General features: G+C 54.1%; 1 protein-coding gene across 5 annotated transcripts in view; it reads left to right on the forward strand.

Annotated features, from left to right (window-relative positions):
* The window catches only part of SORCS2 (sortilin related VPS10 domain containing receptor 2), a 557,572-nt gene that overhangs the window by 343,354 nt on the left and 186,670 nt on the right, over nucleotides 1–27,548 (forward strand). The window lies entirely within an intron of this gene.

Below are 27,548 nucleotides of genomic sequence, written 5' to 3' on the forward strand. Positions count from 1 at the left end.
CGCTCTGGCTCTCACCTTGTGCCGCTCACTCTGCAGAGCAAGGAAGCTGCTGCCCTGCCCTGCTGTCTCCTACTTTGGCCCAGGCCGGAGTGTGAGATGTTTCCCTCCCAGCTCTCGCTGCCACCCTTCCTGGTGCTACCTGACACCATTCTGTGCTTTAAACCAGAGGCCTGGCTTTGGAGGAAGGTGCCGCCTGCATACCTGGGGCACATTTGTCTTCCCCCTGGTTGGGGTGGGGGCATGCATCCATCAGAGCACAGCAGGGAGGAGCTGTGGGCCTGGAAGCAGAGACAGCAGCAGCTCTCTTGGGCTCGGAAGGCAGTGCTGAGCAGGCCCGTTCTTCGGAAGTTAGTTGTTGATCCGGTTTTGATTATGCTATGATTTCCATCTGAGCTCTCCTTGCTGTTTCCTGGGTCTGGGGGAACTTCCTGACTTTGCTCTCTGGCTGGCTGTACAATAGGAGAGAGGGGTCTTTCCGAGGCTACCCACCGTGGGTTCCGTGAGAAGAGCCCTCCTGCAAATGTGTGTTTGTGTCCTGGCCTACCCCCTGAGCCCAGATCGAGGTCGGCAGAGGCACCAGGGCAAAGCTGTCCTGTGAATCTGACTCCATTCAGCAAAGCAGTTCACGGTCACAGAAAGGGACTCAGACCAGTGTTTGCATCCCAGCTCCCCTCTCTGTGCCCCAGTTTCCTCAAATGGGATGTCACCCACACCTCGCACAGGGAATCGTGAGCTCTAGGATCAGGCACCAAGAGCCCCTGCATGGTGCTCGGCATGAGGTGGGCACACAGGCCCCTGTGCTCAGCTCTAATGGTGACTTTGAAGGAGAAATTTGAGCAGCTTGGAGTCTGTGAGAATGTCCATGAATCAACAGAACATCCAGAAAGGGAGTTGTGCGGGATGGTGATGATTCCAAGGGTGCTGGAGTGTTTCGATGGTTGCGCTGGTGGCAGGTTCACAGGGGCTCAGAGGAGCTGGGTGCACTGGAGCTTGGCAGCTTCTGCTGAGACCACAGGCCTGGCAGCAGCAGTCTATGGAACGAGGGGGCTGAGATGCGTGCAGCCTTGATTGGGCCGTCTCGGTGGTCTCAGCCACGTTTGTTCATGGGATGTCCTCTCTCTTCCTAAAGCAGGTTGCTTTGCTGTTTTTGTTTTGTTTTGTTTTGTTTTTTTCTCTTCTTGATTTCTGCTGTAGGAGCTTCCAGCTGGACAGACTTGGAATGCAGAGGTGGGGAGGGCTACAGAGGGGAGGTGAGGGAGACCTGGCCCTGGGGACATGAGAGGCGCCTGCTGGAAGGCCATGTCTCGGCGTGTAGGGAAGAGAGGTGGGTTGACCTGAGCCAGCCCCTGCTTCTTCCCAGCCCCAGCCCTGGGGATTCACACACCCGATCTCTTTCCATCCCACAGTGGCCCAAAGAGGGAGGCATCATTATCCCCCTTTCCAGGGCAGGACATTGGACGAGAGAGGTGAGATTTGCTCAGTCTCACACCTGGTGGGGCAGGGGGCCTGGATTTGAACCCAGCTTCACCGAGCCCAAAGCTGAGGGTGGAGGGTGTTGTCCAGGCTTGGCAGCAGTGAGGCCTGTACCTGCTGGAAAACCCAAACCCTATGGGAGCAGGGGCAGACACTCTGCCTTCCAGCCCGACCATCACCCCTTCTTCCTGGGGTTGCTGTGATTCAAATTTGAGACAAAGATGAGTGGCTGGGGGCTGGCGCTGACCCAGATGAGGGCCCACACTGACCCCAGATTCCAGCTGGCAATGGAGGAGGCCACGCCCCCCACCTCCTGGCCCAGCTTTGAGTTCCTGTCCATCCAGCCGATCCGGTCCTGGTGGCCTTCCAGCGGCTGCCCTTCTCCACTCCATGCAGGGGACACTCCACTCCTGTCCATCTGGTCACCAGCTGGGAGGGTCCACAGGCACCTGGGATGTGATGGTACCTCCAGGGTCAGCCCTGCAGGCCACGTCTGTGTTTGGAAATGTGAAGGGCAAGGCAACAGGGGCAGTAACGGAACCAAGAGAGACTCTGAGGCCCTGAGGTCAGGCAAGGTGTCACATGGAGACTGGGTCAGACAGTGTGAGGTCAGACAGAGCTGCTTCTGCATGGAGCAACCTGGGGACATGGCCATGACCTCCGCTGAGCCTCAGTTTCCTGGCCTGTAAAGCGGGCTGGTGGGAGTGCCCATGAGATGATACATAGAATGCACAGGGGATCAGCAGAGGGGTTCCTAGGCAGCACTGGGCCTTCTATGCGGGCCAAAGGCTGGGGCTCCGATGTGGGGTGCTCAATAGAACTTCCTCTACAGGCGGCACCGGGGAGGTATCTGCAGTCTTGAAAGCAGACAAGCCCTGAGACAGGTTATTTGAATCTCTGGGCACAGGCTGGATTTCAGAGCCAGGAGTTTGGACATTTAGCCTAGAAATATCACTGCGGGTACAGGATTGGGTCTGATGGTGGCCTGGCACCCAGCACAGAGGCTCAGCTGACTTTAAAGGAATGGGATGAATGAATGAGTGAATGAATGAGTGTCACAAACAGTGTGTGCTGCCGAGTGGACACTGTAGCGGCATCAGGTTTGCCTGGGTGCAGACACTGGATTTGCAGGGTGGTGTAGAGGACAGTGCCTGTGCTGGGGAGTCCCTATCCTCAGTCCAGCTCTGCCAGGTCCCCCCCATCAGGGAGCCACAGGTGTCTCACCTGTAAAGGGGACAGTGATCAAGGGTGGGCTTGACAGGTGAGTGCCTGGCAGAGCCTCACTCAAAATTACCATTTACTGTCAGCTGAAGAGAAGCCCCCAAAGATGTCCCAGTCCCGACCCCTGGAACGTGTGAATGTCACCTCTATGGCAAAAGGGACTTTGCAAATGGGATTAAGTGGAGGATGTTGTGATGGGAAGGTTCTCCTGGGTTGTCTGAGTGGGATCAGCTCAGTGTCATCACAGGGTCCTTGTGGAGGGCAGCAGGAGGGCCAGGGCTGCAGGGGGAGCTGGGAGATGGAGCAGAGGCTGGGGCAGGGCCTGGATGGGGCCACAAGCCAAGGAAAGCAGGCGCCTCCGGAAAGAAGTTGGAAAAGCCAAGGAAATGGACTTGCCACTGGAGCCTACAGAGGAACCAGCCCTGCCAACACCTTGCCTTTAGCTTTGTGCCCTCCATGGCCAGAGGAAAATGAATTTCTATTGCTTCAAGCTACGGAGTGCATGGTGATTTGTTGCAGCAGCCATGGGAGGCTGACACAGCTGCTGTTTTGAGGAGGGGCTGCAGGGGTTGGGGCTGGGAGTAGGGAGGCCGGGGCTCCTGCTCTCCCCTCACCCACATTGTTCTGCCCACCCCACAGCCACCCAGATGGAACTGGCCTCCCGTGGGCCCTCCTCCTCCTGCTGACACACTGATCCTGATTCCTGTTGGACCCCAGGTGGCAGGAGCAAAGTCACAGGTGCAGACAGGGCTGGGCTTCTGGGTGCCCCGGTTTGGGCCTGTTCTCACCTCTCCCTGCCCACCTCCTCACCACAGGACAAAACTGATCTCTCTCCGGAAGGCCATGATCCCCTAGGTTGGAGGCACCAGGAGGCCCACCAAGGGCCTTGCTGAATCTGAACTTGTTGCTTCCAAAGCCCCTGATGCTGCAGGAACTGCTGTCTTGGAGTCAGGCAGGGCAGTTACGGTGCGGGGCCAAGAGTGCAGCGGATGTGGGGCACCGGGGAGCAGCAGGGGAATGGGATGAGAGGCTGACCCCCTGGCTTCTCTGGCTGGGGCATAGGGGCCTCTTCCTGGGTCTGAGTCTGGCCCTGTAGCCTACCTGCTCTGAGACCTTGAGCAAGTGTGAACCGCCCTTGTTCTGGGCTTCCTCATTGGTGAAATGGGGGTAGTAGCAGCATCTATACTGTAAGGCTGATGGAATTAATGAGGTGCTCCTTGTCAAGTGCTCAGATCCGGGCCTGGCCCTAGGGAAGACCCCATGAGTTACTCGTGTGACCCACCGTTATCCTTAGAGGGAAACACCGACACCCTCCTGGCCAGCCATCTGAGACTTTAGGTTAGGAACTGGCTGCAGGGTGACAAAGCCTCACACGTGTGGCCCCAGTGGGCTGTGTCTGTTGGAGGGATCACACATGGCCATGGAACAGAGGCCTCACCTGGTGGCTGTGCCAGGCATGGGGGGCATTGCCCTGGCCCTGGTGATCTGCACCCACCTGGTTCCCTCAGGCCCGGGTCAGGCTGCTTGCTGTTGGCATGGCCTGCCCACACCTCTGTGTTTAGAGAACAAATTAATTATCAGTGATGGGAACCAGGGCAGCGATTTGTTATCTAACTAACAGGGCGGCATATGTTTCCCTGTGATGCTCCTGGCAGCGCGCTTCTGCCTCAGGAGAATGAAACATTGGCTCCTGTCTGCAGAGGTGTGGACGGGCCACGTGCTGAGTGGGGCTAGGGACGCAGGTCAGGGAGGGCCAGAGAGCACGTGGACTCAGAGGCCGAGGGCAGCAGAGGGCCCAAGCTCTAGGCAGCAGGCTCCACTGTTCCTTCTCTAGTGGTACAAACTGTAGGAAAGTTCCTAATCTGCCTGCACCTCAGTTCCTTGTCTGTAGAGTGGGGTTGCGTTGGTGAATAAGGATTACCTGGGTTGATGCATATACGGTACCTAGAATCAAGCCCGGCACACAGTTTGATAGTGGTCTTGCAACAAGTGGGAACTCGGGCTGATTTGGTTTTAAATGCATTTAGATGCTGAAAAGCCACAGTTACGATTCCACATAAAACAAATTTGACTTTACATGTCAAGTAAGGAGTGGGGCAAGCCAGAGAAGCTGGTTAAGGCAGAAGAAGAGACTCAGGAGGTACAGGGCTGGTCTTCAGACACCAGCATGGTGGTCCTAGGGAACAAGAGCAGCCCATGACTGTGGGGCAGAGGTCAGGCGTGATTCCTCCCTACTCCTCAGCCGTGCACGGCCCCTGGCACTCAAACAGAACTCACGAGAGAAGGATGTGATGGGCTGGGCTGGGACACTTCTGGGAAAGATATTTCAATGTAATATGAAGCAAAAATGACCTTTATCATTGCATGAAACTTATCCACTCGGAGTTTCTTGATCCCTTCTGCTACCCCCTCGGTGATCATTTTCGGTGTATCACACTTTCGGCCAGAAGCGGATGTCCTCATACTCAGATGTGTGGGCGGGGGGCAGGGCCCGCCTCGAGGTCACCATTTGGTCACTTCCATTACAGAGCAGAAAATGGAGGCTCAGGGAAGCTCAGAGAGTCATCCAAGGTCACCCAGCCGGTAGAGAGAACAGAAGCAATCACTGACACATGGTGCTTGAACCCAGGTCTGCCAGCCCCTAGAGTACCCCTTGTCATGCTCCGGGCTCCCGAGGCACCCTTGCAGCTAAGTTCTAGCGAGCTGGTGGGGCTCCCTGTGTCTGCGCAAGCACAACCTGGCCTGCTTGGCTGGAGGCTAGAAATCAGCAGCTCCTTACTGCACACCGGGCTCAGTCTGAGGGCTGCTGAGCTGTGTAACTCTGGGCAGATCCCATTTCCTCTCTGGGCCTCAGTTTCCCCATCCCTTAGATGAAGCAGCTGAATTGAAGGCTCTCCAAACCCCCTTCAAGCTCCACTATCCTAGCTTCTCCTGGTCTCCCAGAGCGATCCTCTGGGAAGAGTAGCAGCCATGAAAGAGGATGCCCATGGGCAGATCCTGACTTGGCTCCATCTACCCTGTGCCCCGGCCATCTTCGTGGTGAGAGGGCAGCTTGAACGGGGTCTCTAAGCCCCACCCAACACCCACACCCACCCATTCAGCAGATATGGGGGTGAGACCCTACTAGGTGCTGGGCTGTGTGCTTGATGATAGAGAGAGAGAGAGAGCCTTTCCTTTGTCCAGTCTTATAGAGAGCAGATACAGATTATGTACCTACTATGCACTGGGTCCCTTGCTGGGCACTGGGGAGCAAAGGTGAACTAGACAAACAGCTTTAACCTTCTAGAGCCTCTGAGGGTCTGGTGGGGCCCCGAGAAACTGAATCTCCCTGCTGCAAGTTTATAGAAAGAATGAGAAAAGGGCGGCCGGATGCAGTGTCTCATGCCTGTGATCCCAGCACTTTGGGAGCGGAGGCTGGAGCATCGCTTGAGCCCAGGAGTTTGAGACCAGCCTGGCCAACATAAAAACATAAAAATAAAAAATAGCCAGGCCTGGCACGTATGGTCCCAGCTACTCAGGAGGCTGAGGTGGGAAGATGGATTGAGTCCAAGAGGTTGAGGCTGCCATGATCTATGATCCCACCGCTACACTCCAGGTTGGGCGACACAGTGAGACACTGTCTCAAAAGGAAGAAAAGGGGGCAAAGTCAGCCTTTAGCCAATAGAGGATTGACCCGGGTGACTCTGATTGGGAAAAGATCACTTTGTTTACAGGGGCAGTTGCATGAGTGTGTGCCTTGCCAGGTCCGCCTCTCTGTTATTGGATAACGGATAGGTTTTGCAGGAAGATGTGAATACTATTAGGACTCCATTTAGCAACAATTACAGGCCGAGCAGCACTTTATAGCTTCTTGGAGACCACTTTGCAACCTGTCTTAGGGAATGAATTCCCTTTTATTTTTGTCTTGCCTGCAGTAGAATCAGCAGTCCCTGGCCTTGCTGCTCCTGGCCAGGCATCCTACTATGGTCATGGCTGGACCCAAGACCCTGGGGGCCCTGACGACCCCCACACATCCCCTGCAATGCTCAGATCAGCTTTGGGCCAACAGCAGGTTTCCTTCCCACTTGGCCCCAGGAGCCCTGTGGCATGGGGAAGTGTGAAGGCACGGCCCAGAGGAGCTGGCCCAGGCATGGAATTTCTTCCAAGCATCGTGTTTTATATGAAAAATTTATGTGAATGTGCATCTTACTCCATTATATATCAGTGTTGGCTTGAATATTAAAATCACACACACACACACACATTTTCACCAAAAAATCTTTATGTCAAGCTGGTGATCTGGGAGGAGGCCAAGTCCTGGGACACCCTGGCCCACCCACCATATCACCCAGGCCCTTGACCCCAGATATGAGAAGCACAGGGTTAGGACAAAATCTCCCTGAGTTCACCTCTTCCCTCATTTCGCTCACTCGCCCGTGTCTTTGTAGGGGAACTGCCACGTGTTAAGCACTCAGGATTGAGCAATGAATCAAGTGAAAATTTTGTTTTTAAGAAGCTCAAAGTGTTGCAGAAAGTGAAAACCTCCACTTGGCAGAGGCGGTGTGGTCATGATAAAGCATGGCCCTGTGTCCTGAAGGCCTTTTATGAAAGTTCATCCCTGTTCTCTAATCCCTACAGCAGCCCTGCAGGGTAAGGATGCTCACGGGCCATTGCACAGGTGAAAGAAATTGAGGCCCAGAGAGGCCAAGTTGCTTCCCCCAGGCCCCATAGCCGGTGGGCTGCTGAACCAGGACGTGCCCCAGGTCTAAGGGCCCCATCAGTGCTGCCCTGTCACCACCCCTCAAAGCCTTCCAGCAGCTCTGGACAGACACCAAAAGCCTGTGCTTTGGGCACAGGGCCCTGCCCCCCAGGAGGAAACCTGAGGGATGGGGCACAGATCCTGGAGCTGAGGACCCACTAAGACAGGTTCCCAAGTTCTCTGGACCTCATAGTCCTCACCAGGAACACGGGGTGGTGGTACCACCTGCTCTCCAGGCCCCAGCTTCACAGGACTGTGCCATTCAGGTCGAGCCAAGTCCCAGGCTCCTCTTGAGGCTGTGCCCATGTCCGCTTCCTGTGGACTCTGTGTGCTTGCCGGAACACAGAAGTCCAGTACTTTGTTCTGCTCTTTGTCTGTGGGTCTCTCTCCCACCCATGTGTAGGGTAGCTGGCTGGCTTCCCCACCACACTGGGCTCTAATGGCTCACTCTCCCTCCCTCCTTGTCTTCTTCCTTCTCTTTGTCTCTCACTCTCTCTGTCTCACTCTCTTCCCTCCACTCTGAACCCCTCCCTGCCTTCAGCCCTACAAACTCCTTCCCAGCTGCAAGGCCCCGCCCCCGTTATGGAGGCCCCGCCCCTTCCTGCTGTGGAGGCCCCACCCCATCCCTGCTGTGAGGGCCCCACCCCTTCCTGTTGTGGATGCTCTGCCTCCTTCCTGCTGTGGAGGCCCCACCCCTTCCTGTTGTGGCTGCTCCGCCCCATTCCTGCTGTGGAAGCCCCATCCCCTCCCTGCTGTGGGGGCCATGCCCACTCCCTGTTGTGGAGGCCCCACCCCCTTCCTGCTGTGAAGGTCTCACCCCCTCCCTGCTGTGATGGCCCCGCCCCTCCCTGTTGCGAAGGCCCCACTCCCTCCCTGTTATGGAGGCCCCGCCCCCTTTCTGCTGTGGAGGCCCCACCCCCTGCCTGTCGTGGGGGCCCCGCCCCTCCTGTTATGGAGGCCCCGCCCCCTTTCTGCTGTGGGGCCCCACTCCCTCCCTGCTATGAGGGCCCTGCCCCTCCCCACCCCTGCTTCTCCCTGCCCCTCCCTGCCCCTCCCTGCCCCTGCCCCTGCCCCTGCCTCTGCCTCTGCCTCTCCCTGCCCCTGCCTCTCCTTCCTGCCAACTGCTGACCTCTTGGCCCGCCTAGGGTTTTCTTTCCTCTCCTTCTGGACCTGAGCTGTGCATGATGGTGCTCAGAGGCAGCTGAGATTAGCCCGGGTCCCGTGGACATAGGACCCCAGCCTTCTTCTGTGGCTAGGAAACCCTGTGAGTCATGTACTGTGTCCAGGGGGGGATGGCAGCACCCTGTGGCTGCTTTGCCACCGCCTGTGCTTTGTGGGACCCACACTGTGTGTGCAGTAGCTTGGGAAGTCCCAGAATCTGCCCTTGCGCTTCACGGCTTTGCCCTTAAGGCGTTCTGAGCAGCGAGAGCCAGGCTGCATGGTCCCATGGTGCCGAGATGCTTTGGCGCTGCGCTGCATCCTGCTGCGCGGTTCTTCCTCCCGAGGGTCTGGCCAGCATCACCCGCTCCCTGGCCCACACATCTGATGAAGAGAGTCATGAGGGAGGGCGGGGGAGACAGAGTGGGGAGAACAGGCTTTACGGAGACTCAACCCCAGGTTCCCTATTTCCTGGCTTTCCGACCCCCCCGCCCCACGGACCCCGGGTGTGAAGTGGGGATGAACATTACCCACCTCATCTGGTCATGTGGACTGTTAAATGGGAGGATGCCTGACTCAGCAGCTCAGGCCTGGCCCTGGCAATCAGTGTCGTAAAGTGGCCAAGGGAACCGGCCAGCGCCCCACCCACGAGGCTGCCCTCAGGTCAGAGCCAGTGCGCGAGGCATGGGGGTACAATGCCAGGCACACAGCTGGGGCTCAGACAGGACCAAACTATCCCTTCTGTCTCTTCCCCTGGACCTGCCATCTGTCATGACCATGGACCGACACTCCTGAAAGCCAACCCATCCTTTCTGTCTCCCTGGAGGACTTGCTGTCTCCCTGTGATGGGAAATGAGGGTGAGACTGGCATTACACTTCGGGAGGGGAGCCAAAGGGTGCCATGTCTGGGCCTGGGCTGCTGCAGGGCTGCCATGCGTGCACCTGTGGCCTCCGGTGGTGTAGGGGTGTGGGCGCCATTGTGGCACCCTTGCACACAGTCTCATCCATGGTGCTCAAGCTCAGGGTGCCTCGTGGGACCCCAGGACCTGGGCACATGCTGGGGCTGCCACCATCATGGGAAGCCTTGCTAACTTTCCATTCTGCTGGTAATTTGGGCTGCCAGGGAGGATTCCCAGTGCTCTGTATGGACATGCATTTACAAATTGAGATCATTCTCTGATGATGGTCTCTGGGCAAGACTGGCCATCAGAGGAGGGGTATCCCTAGCCTCCTCAGGAGGGGCGATCACTCGGGAGCCCTGAGCCAGGCTTGCTTATGGGCAGTGGCTCACAGCTGTGGCCAGGGCCTTGCTGGGGTCGCCCAGGCAGCCAGGCCTCTCCCTCAAGTGGTCTGCCCTTTTTCTTGAAGAGTGGACATCAGAACCATCTGCGGACATGGCTGAAAGACCACCTTTTAAGCATCATGTTGCAGACCAGAGGCACAGCCAGGCTGGGAGGCGGGGAGAGTGTGCAGGGTCAGCGCCTCCACACAGAGCCCTAGTTTCAGCCTTAAACATGCAGCACACGGGGCGTGTGGACATGATGGTGCAGCTACACCAAAGGAAAACGCAGATAGAAACCAACAGGAAAGCCGGATTCAACTGTTTTGATTCCAGGACTCCAGCTTGAAGGTCTAAGCGTGGCCAGCAGCAAGGCAGCTCACCAATGAGCATACTTTGGGTGCTTCTGGCCCCCCAGCCATGTGCAGGACCCCCTGCCAGCTCCCCACTTTTTGGCCCCATTCCCCTTTTGTAACAGGGGTGAGGGCAAGGCAATTGCCCAGCAGAGCTCCAAGACCAGGAGAGCTCCAGAGAGAAGGAGCTTTGCCTGCTTCAGCCAAACCAAAGGGGCCCATTGGCAGCCCCTCCTCCTCACCCCTCATGGGCGGAGGGTGGGGGGGGGGTTCCTGCCCCACCTGTCCTATCTTAAACAATCAGTGATTATCAATTATTATGACAGCCCTGCTCCTGGGGCTGCACGCAGTGCTTTGGGCTGAATTGTGCCCCCCAAAAAAATATGTCCGTGTCATAACTCCTCATCCCTGCCAATGTGTCCTTCTTTGGGAATAGGGTCTTTGCAGCTGTAATCGAGGTAAGATGAGGTCATTTCCAACATGACTGGTATTTTTATAAGAAAACGAGAAGAGACTCAGAGACAGACAAGACAGAGGGCAGGTGACACGAAGACATATGGGGAAGAGGAGAGGGCCAGGATGACAGAGGCTGAGGGGAGTGAGGCAGCTGCAGGAAGGGGAGGCCTTGGAGCCCACGACGCCAAAAACTAAAAGGAAAGCTTGGAATGGATTCTCTCCCAGAGCCTTCGGGAAGCATTGTTGACACCTTCATTTTGAACTCACAGTCTCCCGAATTGTGAGAGGACACATTTCCACTGTTTGAAGGCACCAGTGTGTGACACTTTGTCTCGGAAGCCCCAGACGCTGATGAGAATGGAGTCGCTCACGTGATCCTCAGAGCAATGATCAGCAATGTGGTTGCCCAGTTTTGCAGATGGGGAGACCAAGGCTCACAGGGGCTGAGTAATTTGCTCAGGGTGGGTGGCTGGGGATCCAGGTTCCCACCTGTGAGCACAGCACTGCCTCTTACGCTCCACCCACGCTTCCTCTTCCCTCTTAGGAGGGATGAAAGCAGGAGATGCCAGCCCCCTTCAGACACTCACCGGCCCAGTGACCCACAGGGCCAGGCCATTTGCAGGAGGGAGAAGATGGTCCTCTTGATGGAGGAGTGGCCTACATGGACAAGGAGGGCTGGGCTGGCCAGCACGTGTCAGTGGCCAGCACATGGCAGTGGACAGCCCAGGTTTTGGGGGGCCTTGGAAACCAGGCTGAAGGACACAGGATGGCACAGAGCCCTGGAGGCTTCCACGTGGTGGGTGATGAGATCACATGTGCTGGTTGGTTGGTTTGCCTTTTAAGAAAGTCCACTTGCTGCAGTTGGGAGACAAACGGGGTGACAGAGAGTGAGAGGCAGGGAGGGTCACCCATCCATGCATCCCTCCATTCATCTGTTGACTCATTCATTCATCAGTCCACTAATTCATTCATTCATCTATCCACTTATCCATCCTCCCACCCACCTATCCGTTGATTCATACATCCACCCACCCATCCATCCATCCACCCATCCATCCATCCATCCATCCGTCCATCCATCCACTCGTCCATCCGTCCATCCATCCACTCGTCCATCCATTCACCCTCTCATCCATCCATCATCCATCCATCCATCCATCCGTCCATCCATCCACTTATCCATCCGTCCATCCATGCACCCACCCATCCATTCACCCACTCATCCATCCATCCATCCATCCATCCACCCATCCATCCACCCATCCGTCCATCCGTCCATCCATCCATCCATCCATCCATCCATCCATCCATCCACCCACCCATCCGTCCATCCATCCACTCATCCATCCATCCATCCACCCATCCATCCATCCAGCCACCCACGCATCCATCCACCCATCCGTCCATCCATCCATCCACCCATCCATCCATCCACCCATGCATGCATCCACCCATCCATCCACCCATCCGTCCATCCATCCACTCATGCATCTACCCATCTGCCCATCCATCCACTCATCCATCCACTCACCCATCCTCCATCCCTTCATCCATCCACTCGTGCATTCATCATGCATCAACTTATTCATTCAACTAATATCTATCCCATGGCCATCTATGCTGCTGCTGACACCTGTGAGGTGACATCGAGGTGAGAGACGATGAATTGGTGAGCAGGGACAGGGTTAGGATATTCCTTGTTGATTAGGTGATGTGTTAGCTGTGGGTGAAGGGGATGCTGTTCCCTGAGATGGAGAGCCCTGGAGAGATGGCAGACCTTAGTGGGAGCATATGGAGGCTCTAGGATGGGACAGGCAGAGTTCACCAGCCTGAGCATCCAAGGCAACATCCAACAGGCTCAGGGCGGCCAAATGGGGGCCAGCAGGAAGAAGAGCTATATGTGCCCCCTGCCATTGCAGATTCCAGGGGTGAGCTCTCAGGGGATGCTTCCTTCAGCCTGGGACAGGCTCCCTGGTCTCTTTCCTGGCTCCACCCTGAATTCTTTGTTCAGCTCAGCACAAAACAAGAGACAGAGGGAGCTGGGGTATTGACCCCCTAGCTATGGGTGAGCTAGTTCAGGGCCCTTGCAGGCTCTGAGCACCCACAGCTCCCTGAGAACGAAGCCAGGCTCCTGGAAGTCACCTGCCACCCCCGGTTCTCCCCCATGGCTGAACACTCAGGGTGTGGCTGGTTCCTCTGAGGGCTGTTCCTGTGAGGGGTGGGAGCCCCTGCCTGGTGGGAACAGAAGCCTGAGTGTGGAGCCCTGAGGAGGGCTGGGAAACAGAGCTGGGGCTAAATGGGCCATCCCTTCCAATCAGCGATGTTCTCCATTTCCCTTGATAGCCAGGCAGCCTCCCCTGTGCAGGAGAAAAATGGCTCAATTGGGCTTGTCGGTATACAGAGCTTTTGTCTCAGAAATAGAGTGAACCCTGGAAACTTCAGCCCTAATACATGGAAAATTACTCCCTCTTAAAGTCAATAGGTTATTGTAGGAGAGGAGGGAAAAGAAAAAAAAAAAAACTCGAGCTTTTCAGAAAACAAGTCTCCTGAATCTCCTGCCCCTGGGACTAATAAAACAGAGAGGAAGGGACTCTGGAGTTCCTCCCTCTTCTGAAGAGCGTGCAGAACTGAACCAAAACACCAGAGCCAAAAAATAAAATAGAAAGTGCAAAGGCCCCCAGGCTCAGGGGCGCACATACAGAGGTCAGGGAGCTCCACGCCTCTTCCTCAAGTGCTCCGGGGACCCACCTTATGGAGACTTACCATGTGCTGGGTGCTGAGCTCAATGGCTCTTCACCTGTGTCATCCATCAGGGCTGGAGGGAGTGGCAGGGGGACCTAAGAGAGACAGGGACCTGCCCATGGGCATAAGCAGCATCCCCCAGGACAGTGACTGTGGCCACCATGTTAGAGACAAGAAGACAGGCTCACCAAGGCTCAGGGACCCATTCAGGATCCCAAGTCAGCAAGGGACTGGGTGGTGAGTGAGATTTCGACCCACGACTCTCTGGGACCCAAACCCAGACCCACCCCACTGCATCAGCAGACTCCAATCTCACCCCACAGGCCCTGGAGAGCCTGGTGTTTCTGGGCACCTGCCTGCCTTTCTGTGATTTATAAAGTAAGCCTTCTGCTGCCTCTGTCTTCAGGGAAAACCAGAGTGCACCCTCTGCCTCCGTCAGCTCGGATGGCTCTCACGAAACACTCCAAACTGGGTGACTTAAACAACAGATATTTATTTCTCATAGCTCTGGGGTTTGAAAGTCCAAGATCAAGGTTCCAGCAAGGTCAGGTTCTGGTGAGGGCTGTCTTCCTAGTTTACAGGTGGCTGCCTTCTCGTTATCTTCACGTGGCAGAGAAAGAGCTAGCCAGCTCTCTGGCCTCTTCTTACCAGGGCACTAATCTCATCATGAGGGCTCCACCCTCATGACCTAATTCCTCCCAAAGGTCCCGCCTCCAAATCCCATCACCTTGGGATTAGGGGTTCAGCCTGTGAATTGGGGAGGAATACAACATTCAGTCCATTGCAGCCTCCTTTGTCCAGACCACTTTTCTTCTATCATGGGAGGTGGGAGGTCACGTTCCAGCAGCAGCTCAGAGGCATCCAGGGACCAAGCCTGGGTCACCCAGCAGAGCCAAGGCTCAATTCACCAAGGCCTCCCTCCAGGTCCTGTGTCTTCTCCCCTTCCCCGGCGCCGGCAGGGCTTGCTCAGTGGCAAAGCTCAGCCTGCCCAGAGGGAGGCCTGCTGTGGGAGGGCTCTCTCCTCTTCTCCTCTGCGCTGCCCCCCACCTCCCTGCCATCTTTGCCTCAATATTGCATGTGGGCTCCATCGCAGTGAGGAATCCCCAGCTGTCTCAGCCCACAGTAAACAATAAATGGTGCTGTCCTTCAAGCGGGAGAGGAGGTGACAGGTTCATTCTCTTGTTCCTGAGAGCAGCTGAGGGGACCCACGTGTGCAGGGTGACCGTGACACCTGGCCCGAAAGGTCATCGAAGGTCAGAGGTGCAACCGGTGATGGTGGGCCCCTGCCTCCTCGTGGGGACGCTGCCGTGGGATTCCCACAAGAGCACATGTAGCCTGATTCCATTTTCCAACACTGTGGTCACGCAGCTTCCCTGTTAAGCAAGAAGTGGGATTTAAGGGAGCTCCCTCTGATAGGCTGTGCTTGCCGTACCCAGAATTTCATCCCTCTTCCCTGCAAAAACACATATTAGGAAACTGACAAATCACTTTCGTATCCCTTGTGCAGTAGGGACTCTTAGAAAGCCCGAAAGATCATTGCCTGGTAAAAATAGCTTAAATTCCAAAGTGATTTCTGCAATGGGGAATCCCCAGGTCCAGGGAGGCCCTGGTTAGGACAAGTGTAGTTCCAGATGCTGCTGCCTGTTTTTACTAACAAACCCTGCTTTCTGGTGCCGAGAAACACCACCCCAACACTGCAAATCCACTCATCCCCAGGCTCTTAAAACTGGGCTTCTCCAGGCGTTTATCACATGAACGGTGCCACATCTACATGGGGACACAGGGCTTCAGCACTGCCCTCTAAATCTCATTCATCCTGGACACCCAAGAGTCTTAATACTGGGCCTCTCCATTTCCTCACTGCCGCCAGCCCACACTACCTTCGCTACTGTCTCCTCTCACCAAGCTGACTCCAGCAGCCTCCCCACGGTCACCCTGGTCTTCCCTAGCCCACTTCCCTCCACTTCCAGAGCCCAGCTCTGCCTGGGCCACTGCCATCCCCGGTCACATACTTGGAGCCTTTTGCCAGCCTTCTGATGTCGGTTACTGCAAAATCCAGGCTGCCTTTGCTGTGCATGCTCACCTCTGCAAATTCGTCTCCATGCCTGCAGGCCTGTGCCCGCTGACTAACCAGCCATCAGAGGTGTGTCCTTTCCAGACTGGGGCCTTGGCCCATGCTCCTCCCATGCTGGGACACATCTGGCCCCACCTTCCCCACCCCATTCTTTGTGGCCAATTCCTGTTTACCCTGCAGCTTTTGGTTCAGATCCTGCCTCATTCCACCCACCTCCCTCCCAACCCCAGATCAGCTCAGGACCCCAGTCACGGGATCTCTGCTCTTCCCTGCACGCACAGACCAGTTTGCAGTGAGACCTGCATGTGCCTGTCTGGGGCTGTGCATCTGTCTTCCTTACCCTACAGATGCACCCCAGGGCAGGAACTCTGTCTCTTGCCTTTCTGTCCACCGGCACCTGGCACCCTGCCTGGAACATCATTTTGAACAAACAAACGCATGCACGAACAAACTGATTAAAGAGCAATCATTAATGAAACCCAATCTCAACATGCCATGGCCCACATGTCTGAAATGTTCACTGCAGGCCAACATCTGTGGATTCTGCTTTGGGCAGTGAGCTTTCTTCCTGATTTCTTTCATCATGAGCAATGTAGGATCACACTCCTTTGTGCCAAGAATAGTAATTATATTTTCTGAAAGCAAGGAGGAGAACATTCCTCCAGATACTTTTCCTTGGTTAGAATTGCTGGGCTGAAAGAGGAAAGCCTTTGAGGGCTCCAACACATATTACCAACCTTGCTTTTTCAAAGTGACCCCCATCACCAGCAAAGAGGAATGCTCCCGCGACCATTTGTCTGGAATACATTGGGAAGTCACCTTTGATTTTACAGGTGAGGAGTCTCTGCAGGGCTAATCCTTGGCCTCGTGGGCAGTGAGTCCCATTCCTTGGACGCTCTGGCCAGGCCTGAGGTCTGCCATCCACTTTGGTGCAAGGTGGGGTCCTTCCTTATCACGGAGCTGAAGTCAAAATGGAGCTCACTAATGAGAGCTGCCATGTACTAAGTGCCCGCTGGAAGCTAAAGCCAGGCACTCTGTGGAGTGCTTCATGTCAGGGGGGTTGGTGGCATACAAGCGTTACCATCCCCACCTACAGACAAAGGGAGGCCCAGCACAGGGAAGTGGCTCCTTCAGTGACACAGATGGGAGCTGGGCTTTGAACCCTGGGCATCTTGTGCCAGAGAGCGGCTCACAGTCATGTGACAGTGTGCCTCACCCTGGAATGGTGGGTGTGAGGCAAGGGCCATGTGTCCAAGCAGAGAGGGCACAGCAACAGGAACGGTCACACCCAGTGGGCTGGCCGGCATCCACAGTGACCCAAGGAGGAGGCCATCAGATGCATTTCAGCTGCCATTTTTCACCAGACAAGCAAAGAGCAGCCACATCTAACATGAGACACTGAGGAAGGCAATAGCCTAAAATCCTACTCTGCCGGGTTGACAAGAGAGCTGGCCTTTAACACCCAGCAGGCCACTTCCTGAGTCAAGATGCCCCATTCCCGAGGCATCAGCATAGCCTGGGGAGCTGATGCTCTCATTGGCTGGGCCTGGGTCACATGTTCTCCCTAGAACATAGGGTGGGGTCCACCCACCCACATGGCCATGGCAGGAGTCAGGGGAGGAGGGTTCTCCAAGCCTGGGGAGGGCAGGAGCGTGCCCCCAGCAAGGGCAGGTTGGGGAATGAGAGCAGCTTGTGTCCCTGCATCCACAGAGGAGCCCAGCAAGCGATGCTGCTCTTGGTACACTTCTTCTATCTCTACTGGTTTTTTATTAAAAAAAGAAAACATTCCTTATTTTAGGACTTCAAAAAAATCTCAAAATCCTCCTTCCTGCTTCTTTCAACTCAGCAGCAAGTCTATCGATTTGAAGCTTGAAAGGAACTCCCAGCCTGCCTTTTCAACCCACCTGCTTTCCGGGGGAGTTGTCCCAGCTTGGACAGCATTCTAGATGTTGGCCTTTCATTGATGTGGTGGGGCATTGGGTGGGGGACTGGGGCAGGGAGTGGATCCCCCAAGCCAGAGGCCCCTGAGGCCAGGCCAGACTACAGGGCACTGATAATCCACCAGTCACTGGTCGCCTAAGGGCTGGCCTCCTTCCCCTTAACCTGCTGGCCATGGGCCACTGGGCTTCTCCAAGACTCTGTGTTCTTATTGGGACATGGATGCTTTCTGCACAGAAAGGGAGAAATTCAATAATGCTTATGACAAACCCAGCACTGGTGCAAGCACATAGTTGGTGCTCAGTTAATTCTTGTTCCTTTCTGCCTGCCCACAGCCCGCTGCGCACACACAGAGTTCCTCCTTATCTCACGAATTCTCTCCTGAATGAGTTCGAACCCCTTGGGGACCAGCACCATATCTTATCCCTCTTTGCCCCCAGGACACACCAAGGGCAACCATATAACAGTACCAGTGAATTCACTAGAATGAAACACATGAGTCCCGCCCCCGTGCCACAGGGCCTGTGAAAGCTGGCCCTAGATAGTGGGATGGGTTAGGGCAGAGGGAGATGAGTTCTCATATTTGCTCCCAAAGACTGGAAGGAATTTGATGTAACTAAAATATGAATCCACGGGCGGATGAACAGAGCAGGGCCGGGGAGGGCTGGTGGCAACTGGAAATAGCAGCTCCTCTTCACACCTGCCGGGAGCTGGTGTGTTTTTTTTTTTCTGTATGTGTGTGTGTGTGTGTGTGTGTGTATTTCAAGCAGCTGAGGCTGCAAATGTTTGATGGTCAACTGCGTTGCCTCCCTGGCTGTGAACCGCCCTGAGACTGTGCTGTCAGGGAGCTTGTCTCCCTGGGCAAAGATGGGGGTGCCCAGCAAGGCACTGGGGGCCTGAGTTCTGGGCCTGTCCCTGTTTGCTCCCGCTGGGGGCCATCTGCAGAGGACAACACTTCCCAGGGCCTCAGTTTCTGCTTCTGCAAAAGGAAATGGAGCCTCCTGGGACTCCAAGGTGCTATGGCACCAATTCTTTGTGTGGCGGGCAGCCAGGCGGCTTTGGTGGTGATCGGCAGACACCAACGCAGGCTCACAGCCGCAGAAAGGGGTTTTCTTGGAAAGACATCAGATAGAATTGAAAACAGGTGTGTCTGGGGAACCCGGCTGGCAGAGGGCAGGGGACACAGAGGCTGCAGGAATCTTAGTAGCCACACAACTGCTGTTACAAAGAACCCAATGACTGCCCACCCTGTGTCTCTGGTAGATCATGGACTTGTCCCTTATGAAGGCAGGAAACTTGATGGACTCTTCCAACAGGACAATCCACTGTAGGGGAGAGGTTATCCTTCACGAGGAAAATGGAGTCATTTTACCAAACAAAGTGGGGAGTGTGTGCTCAGTGCTCATATGTTCATTACCACTTGAGGTAAAACAAAGTGTCCAAGTCTCTGAGCCCTTTTTCCATCTGTCTCACCCGCTCATCTGCTGTCTTGGCCTTTTCTTCCCTCCCAGGGCTGTGAACCAGCTGAGCTTGGCTTTCCTGCGGGTGTCCTTTTGGTAAGCCCATCTCATTTCAAAGCCAGGCTTGGTTTACTGCACAAAGGGGTGCAGTGACCGCTAGTGACTTGGCCTGATCTTTCCTGCTCTGGATTTGTCCAGGGAAGGCCACTTTGTTCCTAGAAGTTCTGCCTAGCCCATTGATTGCTTGCCATTTGTCATGGCAAAATATGCTGGAGCTGTATTTTCCAAAGTGATTGAAATTCTTAAGGGAAAATTGGTTTGATATTGTTGGTCAGGATCTCTCAGTGGAGCCTTCTCCCCATCTCACTGCAAATAAAAGGATTGCTTTTATCAATGTAATCCTCAGGCCAGAGTTCCATGGGTCTTCTTCTTCCAGTTTGGTTCATCAGACATTTCCTGAGCCCCATTCTGACTTGGCATCAGCTCCCTTGTGCTACTGTAGAAATAAGGACCAGCTAGGGATCCTACCATTGAGAAATTCAAAGTCCAGCGGGGAAGACAGGCAAGAAAATGGGTGATCCTTATGCCACATTGGCTGTGCATGCTGAGCCAGAGGGCAATCAAGGGCTATGACATGCAGAGAGGCCTTGACCCAAGCTGATGCAGAGGAGATGATGCCCTGGGCTGAGGCCACTGCCCCGGGAGAGAAGCAAAGAGCCCACTGGAGTAGGGACAGCTCTGAGTGTCACTGTGATGGTTTCTTACTTTACCCGTGACATGAGCTGGGTCTTCTCTGCTGTCAGGGCCACGAGGTGAGGCATGTATCCACAACACCCTCACCCGGAGCCTTCCCTGGCTCTCCATTCAGCATCGAACTCCAGGCAGCACGCGAGCCAAGCTCTTTATCAGATGACTTTTATGTTATTTAAAATCATTGATCAGTGCCTCCTGGGCTGAGTCCCAGTTTGTGAAAGGAGACTTTGACTAGGTATATGAACAAATTGTAATATACAAATAATACCACCGTGTAATTACTCTGGTATAAGAGAATAATTACATGGGTAATTGTGCGTCGTAATCGGCAGCATTGCCTGCTCTGCAAATCATAGTGTCCTTAATGGTTGCAACCGCATCACTGTGCTCCACGCGGCTCATAAATAGATGCCTAAGGATGCTGCTGAGATATGAATCCTAATTGTCATGTAATTAGAGAGCAATTAGTTATTTGTCCCATATCAATTAGCCATTATGCATCCTCCAAAGTCCTGCTACACTTTGAACAAAATGTGGCTCCCTCCCTCCCTGACAGGGAAAGAGAAACCTGTTTCCCAAGATCCAGGGCCCATGCGAGGTGGGGCAGGTATATTGCTGAGGGTCCTTGGCTGTGGTATCTTTGGGATCTCTGAACTCAGCGTTGACTATTTTCCTGGTCATGGCTGGAAGAGAAAGAATCCCAGGAAGGTGTCTCTGTCCCCTGGGGCACCAGCACTTTCAGCAGGGCAAAGAGGGTGGCTCGGCCCTAAAATCTGGACCAGGATGTGGAGGGCTGCCCACACAGAGGCTCCACTAGAGGGTAGCTCTGATTTCTCTGACAAAAAAGCACTGGCCCCAGTCCAAGCTTCCCCAAGTTCCCTCTAAACTGACGATGAAGACAGAGCATAAAATAAACAGCCAGAAACAAAGAGAGAGACCATGCCAGCAGCTGAGGCCTCCCACTGGGTAGGTAGAGAAAGCTCATGGAGCAGGGACACCCTGGCCCCCCACAGGGATCAGGAGCAGTGCTTCAACCTCCTGCCATGGCTGTGGCTGCCCTCAGTGGGGTGGGCATCTCCTCACTCATGCACGCTGGTCCCAAGACAACTAGATGACTTTTCCTCCCCACCTTCCTGCCTCTCCACTCCAGCACCCCTGAGCTCCGTATGAGCTCTGTATTTGTACAGTCTATAAGGGAGGAATCAGGGTGTGGAGGGGCCTCTGGAGAGAGCTTATTCCCTGTGATGTGTGGTCTCTGTAGAAGTATAGTGGTGAGGAGAATGGATGGAAGGTTAGAAAAATGGATGGAGAGGAGAGGCAGCTCTCAGAGAGGAAGGCAGAACTAGGAAGGGAGTGAGGAGTGGGGGTAGAGTGATCGTAAGACAATAAATGGTTCAACCACGGAACTAGAGGCCATTTTGGAAGCCTGAGAGCACAAAATGGACACTGCAGGAAAGAGTCAGTGATGTGGAGGGGGGGCTAAGCAGGGGTCTGGATGGCTGGGTGGCAGTATGAAGATGCTGGGCTGGGAGGGCAACAGAGCCAGCCTGAGATCCACAAGGTCCTAGTGAGATCCAGACCAAGTCACAGATGTGTGGGTGGTGGGGTGGTCAGGGGAGAGTTCCTGAAGGGGAACAAAGCCCTGGTTAAGCCAATCCTCACATTCTGATTTTTTTTCCTTTAATTATGAGAGGGGGGAAAAAAACCTTGTAATTTTTCATCAAAAAAGGAAACATTCTGTATAAAAGATAGAAATGGGCCATTACAAACATATTTTCAGTACTGAATTTCAAAATGATAAAATGGATTTGAATGTCTGTAGATAGGTGCAGAAAAAGTCTGATCTCAGAATTTTATACCCAGCTAAGCTGTCATCTGCAGACTGAGATAAAGGCAACTTCAGATAGCAGAACATCATGAACTGTATGTCCAGGGACTTGTCTTCAAACGAGACTGCCTGGAAAACATCTCTTGCCAACAGAGAGATGAGTGAGGCTCCATGTGGGGAAGGTGGAGGTGTACAAGCCCAGGTATGGATGGAGGCCAGGTGGGCACCAGGTTCAGCTTCAACAGCTGTTGTTGTGAGAATGGATGGAAGCCCAGCACACATATCAAAAACATGTTTCTGGAAAAGAAAAGCTATTATCTCAAACCTGGTGTATGTCAATCAAGACTGATGTTCAGGAAGGGGAGAGGAAGGTGAATGTGGGAGGAGAGACAGCTGGGCCCCTTTCCTGATACAGAGGGATGTCAGAGGCACAACTTCATCACATTAGTTGATGTGAACTTGAAGTTGAGGAATATTTTGAGAAATCCCAAACAATCTTTAGTTAAATCCAATTAGGAGGTTCATCGCCCACATTGCTGGAAAAGAACATGCAAGGAAAACAGCCATGGGTGAGAGACTCAGGGCCTATGAAACAACCAGGAAGTGTCACAAATCAGAATGTTCATGAAACGAGGGAACAAATGCAAGGACAAAAAATCATAAGGATGGCCATAAGGAGATGCTGATTCCTTGCCTCGATCTCCTAAGGGGGCACTACATATCATGGGGAGGACAGGACCAGGGAGGACGGTGCCAGAGGGGAGCTGCACCCACTTTCAAATGTTCCCCAGAGTCTGGCAGGATGCACTCCCAGTGCTGGAGGATTGACTGTGATGAACCCAAAAGTGCTTTGTGAGCTGTAACATAGGAGAGTTGTTTATTATTATTGAGGAGGAGGCCACCCAGGAGTATAGACCACATAAGTGAATGACATCATGGTATACTTGGAGACACTACATGTGGGACCTTCCTCTTCCTGCTCCCATGTCCTCTCTGTGCTGACACTCATTGGCCCTCCCCCAGAGGCCCTACTCCTGACCAAGAATACCTTTCCTATGAGACAGTCCTGGTGCTAGACAGCCCACCATTAGGATATTAGGTCCCCCCATAAATTCAGCAAACACCATTAAAGTGTTTGGAGGTGAAGTGTTAAGAATATGTGTAGGTAGAATGATGAAAAAGATGACTTCCTTGTGCTCAGGGCATCTTTGATGCCTGTCAGAGATGCATAAAGATTCTGCAAGGTAACAGGAGTGCCAGGATTGAGATTTGTAGAGCACAGCGGGAGCCTCGAGGAAGAACATCCCAAAGAGAAATGCTGTGTGGGCTGAACCCTCCAGAGAGGGCAATGCACAGGAAAGCAGGAAGGGGTGCACACAGGACCCCATGAGAAACATGCTGGCTCCAAACGTAAAGGCATATTGGAACACTTGCCTCCAGAACACTAGGGCAGAGTTCTCAGGAGAGCTGAGGAAGTAGGGCAGGTGAAGTCCAAGGCATGGAGGCTCAGGTGCAAGTGCATCAAAGTCATCACAGTCGAGGTTGTGTCTGGAATCAGCTGCTCAGCCCGGCCGTTCACCTGGCAAAACTCCTGAGGACGGGAGCAGCATTGTCCACAAGGTGTCCTTGTTCAGGTTTCTCTCTGGAAACTGGAGTTCAGGTCTAACCTATGCAGGCAACCTCCAAAGACCTCTTCAGGGTAAACACTCCCTCTATGTGAAAGTGATGGTAATTGCATGAGATGGACCATTCCAGAACCTCTGGCTGTGTGAGCCAGTTGCTATTAAACTGTCTTGTTTTAATGGCCACTTTCCCAAAGAGCAGTTAGGTGCAATCGCTGTGAAATTGCCTGCAAGTAGCTAAAAGCAGGCAGCATCCTGAGGGCACTTTCTGGCAGGGGCCATTTCCAAAGACACCCCCAGCCATGGTCCCTACCCACCTGTGTGAGCCCATGTAGCCTGTGCAGGAGCACAAATGCCTTCCACCAGCCCTTGCTGGCAGAGGAATGAGGAGGCATCTGAGACACAGCCCAGGCTGTGGTGCCTCAGCTCATCTCTCTACCCCACACCCACAACTGGGGAGAAGCCCTCATTTCTTCATTTACGCGTGCAACTATTTAGTGTCAGGGTTGGGTATCAGATGAAAACAGACATAGCCCCTGCTCTCATTCCCTGAGGGAAACTGACGTTGATTTAAAAAAATGCATCAAATTGCAAACCTTGGTTTGGTAAAGGAAATGTGCAAAGTGTCAGGAAAAGGCACGGGTTTAAAAGTTGCTCTAGAAGGGGATCATGGGGGATTTTCCCTGCAAAAGTGGCATTTGAGCCTAAACCTGAAGGTAAGAGCTACATAGGTGAAGGGAGCAGGTGCAAAGGTCCTGAGGCTGGAGAGACTTGAAGAAGGTCAGTGTGACAGCAGGTGGCAGAGGCAGAGCCCCCAGGAAAGCTGTTCACAGGGACAGATGAGAAAGGTGTGGAGCTGACATAACAAGTGCCCACTAGTCCAGCACAGGGTGCTTCTGCAGTGGGTAAGAGTCCTGGAAACAGTGCTGATATTCAACACTCAACTCACATCGCGATGCTCATTGACTCCTGGGAGAAATGGGGAGCCAGTAAAGGATTTTAAACACAGCATGCCAACGTTAGGGTTGTATTTGGAATGATCCTCTATGGCTGGATAGGAGGGGACCCGCTGGAGGCCATTGCCACCATCCAGGTGAGGGGTGATGGGGGTCTGGACAGTGGGGCTGGGTTTTGGCAATGGGGAGAGTGGAGTTCCCGTCCTGCTTCCTGAAGCCTGAGACACTGGAGGAAGAGTGGGCTTGTGAGGACCCATAATGAGTTTCCTCTGAGGATGTTGATTTTAAAGGTGCCTCGAGGCATCTGAGTGGGGAGCTGACGTTTGGTATATTAGCAAAGAGCTCCAGGGGGCGCTGGGCTGGAGACACTCATGCAGCCTCTTTGGCTGTAACCTGGGCCCAGAGGAGCCCACCCAGAGGGAATATGGGGAGCAAAAAGAGAAGGAGGACTGGTCCTATCACTGGCACGGACTCAGCTGGACACATGGAAAGACCCAGGAGGCTGAGACCCAGTCTTGGGCTCATGGAAAATCTGCACAAAGTTCACTTTTCATAAGAGTATACATATGCTTGAAACATGTAGTCATATAACTAGGATCTAGATTTTTTTCCATGTACCCATCTGCCCATCCATCCATCCATCCATCCAGTCACCCACCTACCCTTCCACCTACCCATCCACCATTCATCCACCCACCCACCATCCATGTGTCCACCCATCTACCTACCACCCATTCACCCACCACCTACCCACCCACCCATCCATCCACTTACCTGCCCATCATCCATCCATCTACCCATCCATCCACCTACCACCCATCCATCCAGTCACCCACCATCCATCCATCCACCATCCACCCACCCACCATCCATCCATCCATCCATCCATCCACCCACCCACCCACCCATCCATACACCCACCCACCCATCTACCCACCCATCCATCCACCCACTCACTCACATATCCATTCATCCAACCACCCACCTGTCCATCTGTTCATCTATCCATTTATCCATCCATCTGTCCACTCATCCATCCATCCCTTTACTTTCCTCCCTTGTACCAGGCATACCATTGATATGCTCTCCTCTCAGTGGGAAGACAAGTGTGCAAAACACACACACAAGGAGGGCAGTTGTTGTCACAATGCAAATGCTTCTCATGGGGACACTGAGGAAAGGGCAGTTGAATTTGCCTTTGTTCAGTCAACCAAGGAAGTGCCCAAGGTCTTTTCCTCTTCCTTTCTCTTATAGTGATCTTAGCTTCATTACCCAGTTGGGTGGAGGGACGGTGGCAGGGATGGCTGGGGGCACGGGCAGATTGGGGAGAGTGGCAAATGGCTTCTCATATCTGAGCCTCAATTACTTCATCTGTAAATTGGGGTTGGTGACACTGCTCTGGCATTTGATCATTGTGAGATCTAAATTACATAAGGATAAGAAAAGGCTTTGAAGATGATTGTGTGCTTTATAGACTGCAAAATGTCCTAGCCACGCAAGGATTCGTTCTCTTTATCACACTTTAAAGTAGATAGAGATGAATAACCAACTATGGAGACTGAGAATTGGATTAACTGCTCTGGACTAGATTCTGTTATCATAGTGATCATCACTGATTCATCCAATGAGGTTTTACCCAGGGCTTTTCCATCTCCAGTGCCTTTAAAAAGGATCATTCCTATGTATGAGTCATTTGAAGCACGTTGCTTTGCACATGCCCCAGGGAAAAGTACACAGGCAATCCCCAAGGCCTCTGAAAGGGGCAGTGGTTTGAGCTGAGACTTGGCCTGCCCCGATGTGATGCCTTCCTTGGGGAGGAAATGGAAGTGGGGGCACGGTGCCCCATGCTGACGTGAAGAGTAGCCCTGCACCCACGTTCCAAATGACCTATACCCACCAGCACATTTCATGCTCTGACACCTGCTTCGCAGATGAAGAAAATGAGGCTCAGAGAGGCAGAGCGACCTACTCACAGACACCAAGAAGACAAGACATGGACTAACAGTTCAGCCAGATGGGGTTCACAGCGAAGCCTCTGAGGTTTCCTGCAACACTAGAGCCGGAGGAGGTGTTGAGTGAGGAGGGGTCCTGGAGCTCTGTCACTGCCCACTGCGCCCCCAGGGCTGCTTTGGGGTCCTGTAATCAGTCACCTCTTCTTCAAGTGGCCAAGGTGTCCAGAAACACTTATATGGGAGAGGAATGCATAACTGACTCCATTTGAGAAACAGATTCTCTTAGACCAGGCTCTCTTGACTTTGGCACTGTTAATATTTGGGGCTGAGGGATTCTGTGTTGTGGGACAGGGCTGTCCTATGCATTGTAGGGTGGCCTTGGCCTTGGCCCACTAGATGCCAATAGTACCCCTCTATCAGTTGTGACAACCAAAAATGTACCCAGACATTGCCAAGTGTCCCTTGGGGGCAAAACCTACTGGGGTGGAAAACTACCACTTTGGGCTGAGGAAGACCCAGATGATCCTGCCCCAGGCAATTGGGGCCCCACTCTCCTGTAACAGGGGAAGAACCTGGCTTGGGTCATAACTACAGGTGAGATGCCAGCTCCCTCTGTGCTGGTGCGGTGACCTTGAGCATCTGACAGTGCTGCCTGGTCAGTTCATTCCCACGCACATGAGCTGACGTGAGTGATGTGCCAAGCCTATGACCAGCACAGGGACACCCACGCCCTGCACCGCTATCCTGTGCCTGCATGGTGGGTCTGCAAGTTCACCTGGTGCCTACCCCAGGGGGCTTTTGGCCTGGCCCAGGAGGCCAACTCATACACCCCCTCAGGCTCAGCTTTCCCAAGGGGGGCTGTCCCTGGCCCCACCTCACCCTAGGGCCTCTAGTCCAGGGGCCTCTGGCTTTACCCCAAAGCTGGCCCCTAGAGCTGTGGCTCACCTTCCCAGGGCCCCACATGGCTAACCTCCGAGGACCTTTTCTGTCCTCCTCTGCCCTGCCCTGTCTGCCCTTGGTTTTTGCCCTGCCCGATGTCACTCCTGCCCCTATCTGGGCCTCAGCATTCCTGGTCTTCTCTGTGTTTTGAGCCACTACTCGCTTCCTCTGCATCATTTGCTCTTGTTGGGGGATGAGTCCCCAGTACTCTGACTCAGCCCTCACTTTCCCGGGGAGGGGCTCCCTCTGCCTGGAATGGTCTTCTCCCATCACCTACTGCTGCACTCTGCCCTGGCCTCTGAGCAGCTGCGTGCCCCCCTCCATGAGGGCTGTGGCCCCTGTGCCCGCAGTGCCTCGGGCTTCCATGGCTTTTTGTTTGGGACCCTGAAGCCCCTACAAGCTCCCCACAGATCCAACCACACCTGGTTTATCTCGAGCCTGGCCCAGCTCTGTGAAGCTGGATTGAAGCATCCTGAGCCACTCTAGGGGACCGATGGTGACATGGGCACACAGAGGTCAGGGTGCACCTGGAGGAGGCCCAGAGCTCTCCCAGCTGAGAAATTATGCAGGATGTCGTGGAGGCCGACCCCGTTGGTGGGTGTGTGT

This window comes from Pan paniscus, chromosome 3 (assembly GCF_029289425.2).
Source record: "Pan paniscus chromosome 3, NHGRI_mPanPan1-v2.0_pri, whole genome shotgun sequence".
Taxonomy (NCBI): Eukaryota; Metazoa; Chordata; class Mammalia; order Primates; family Hominidae; genus Pan; species Pan paniscus.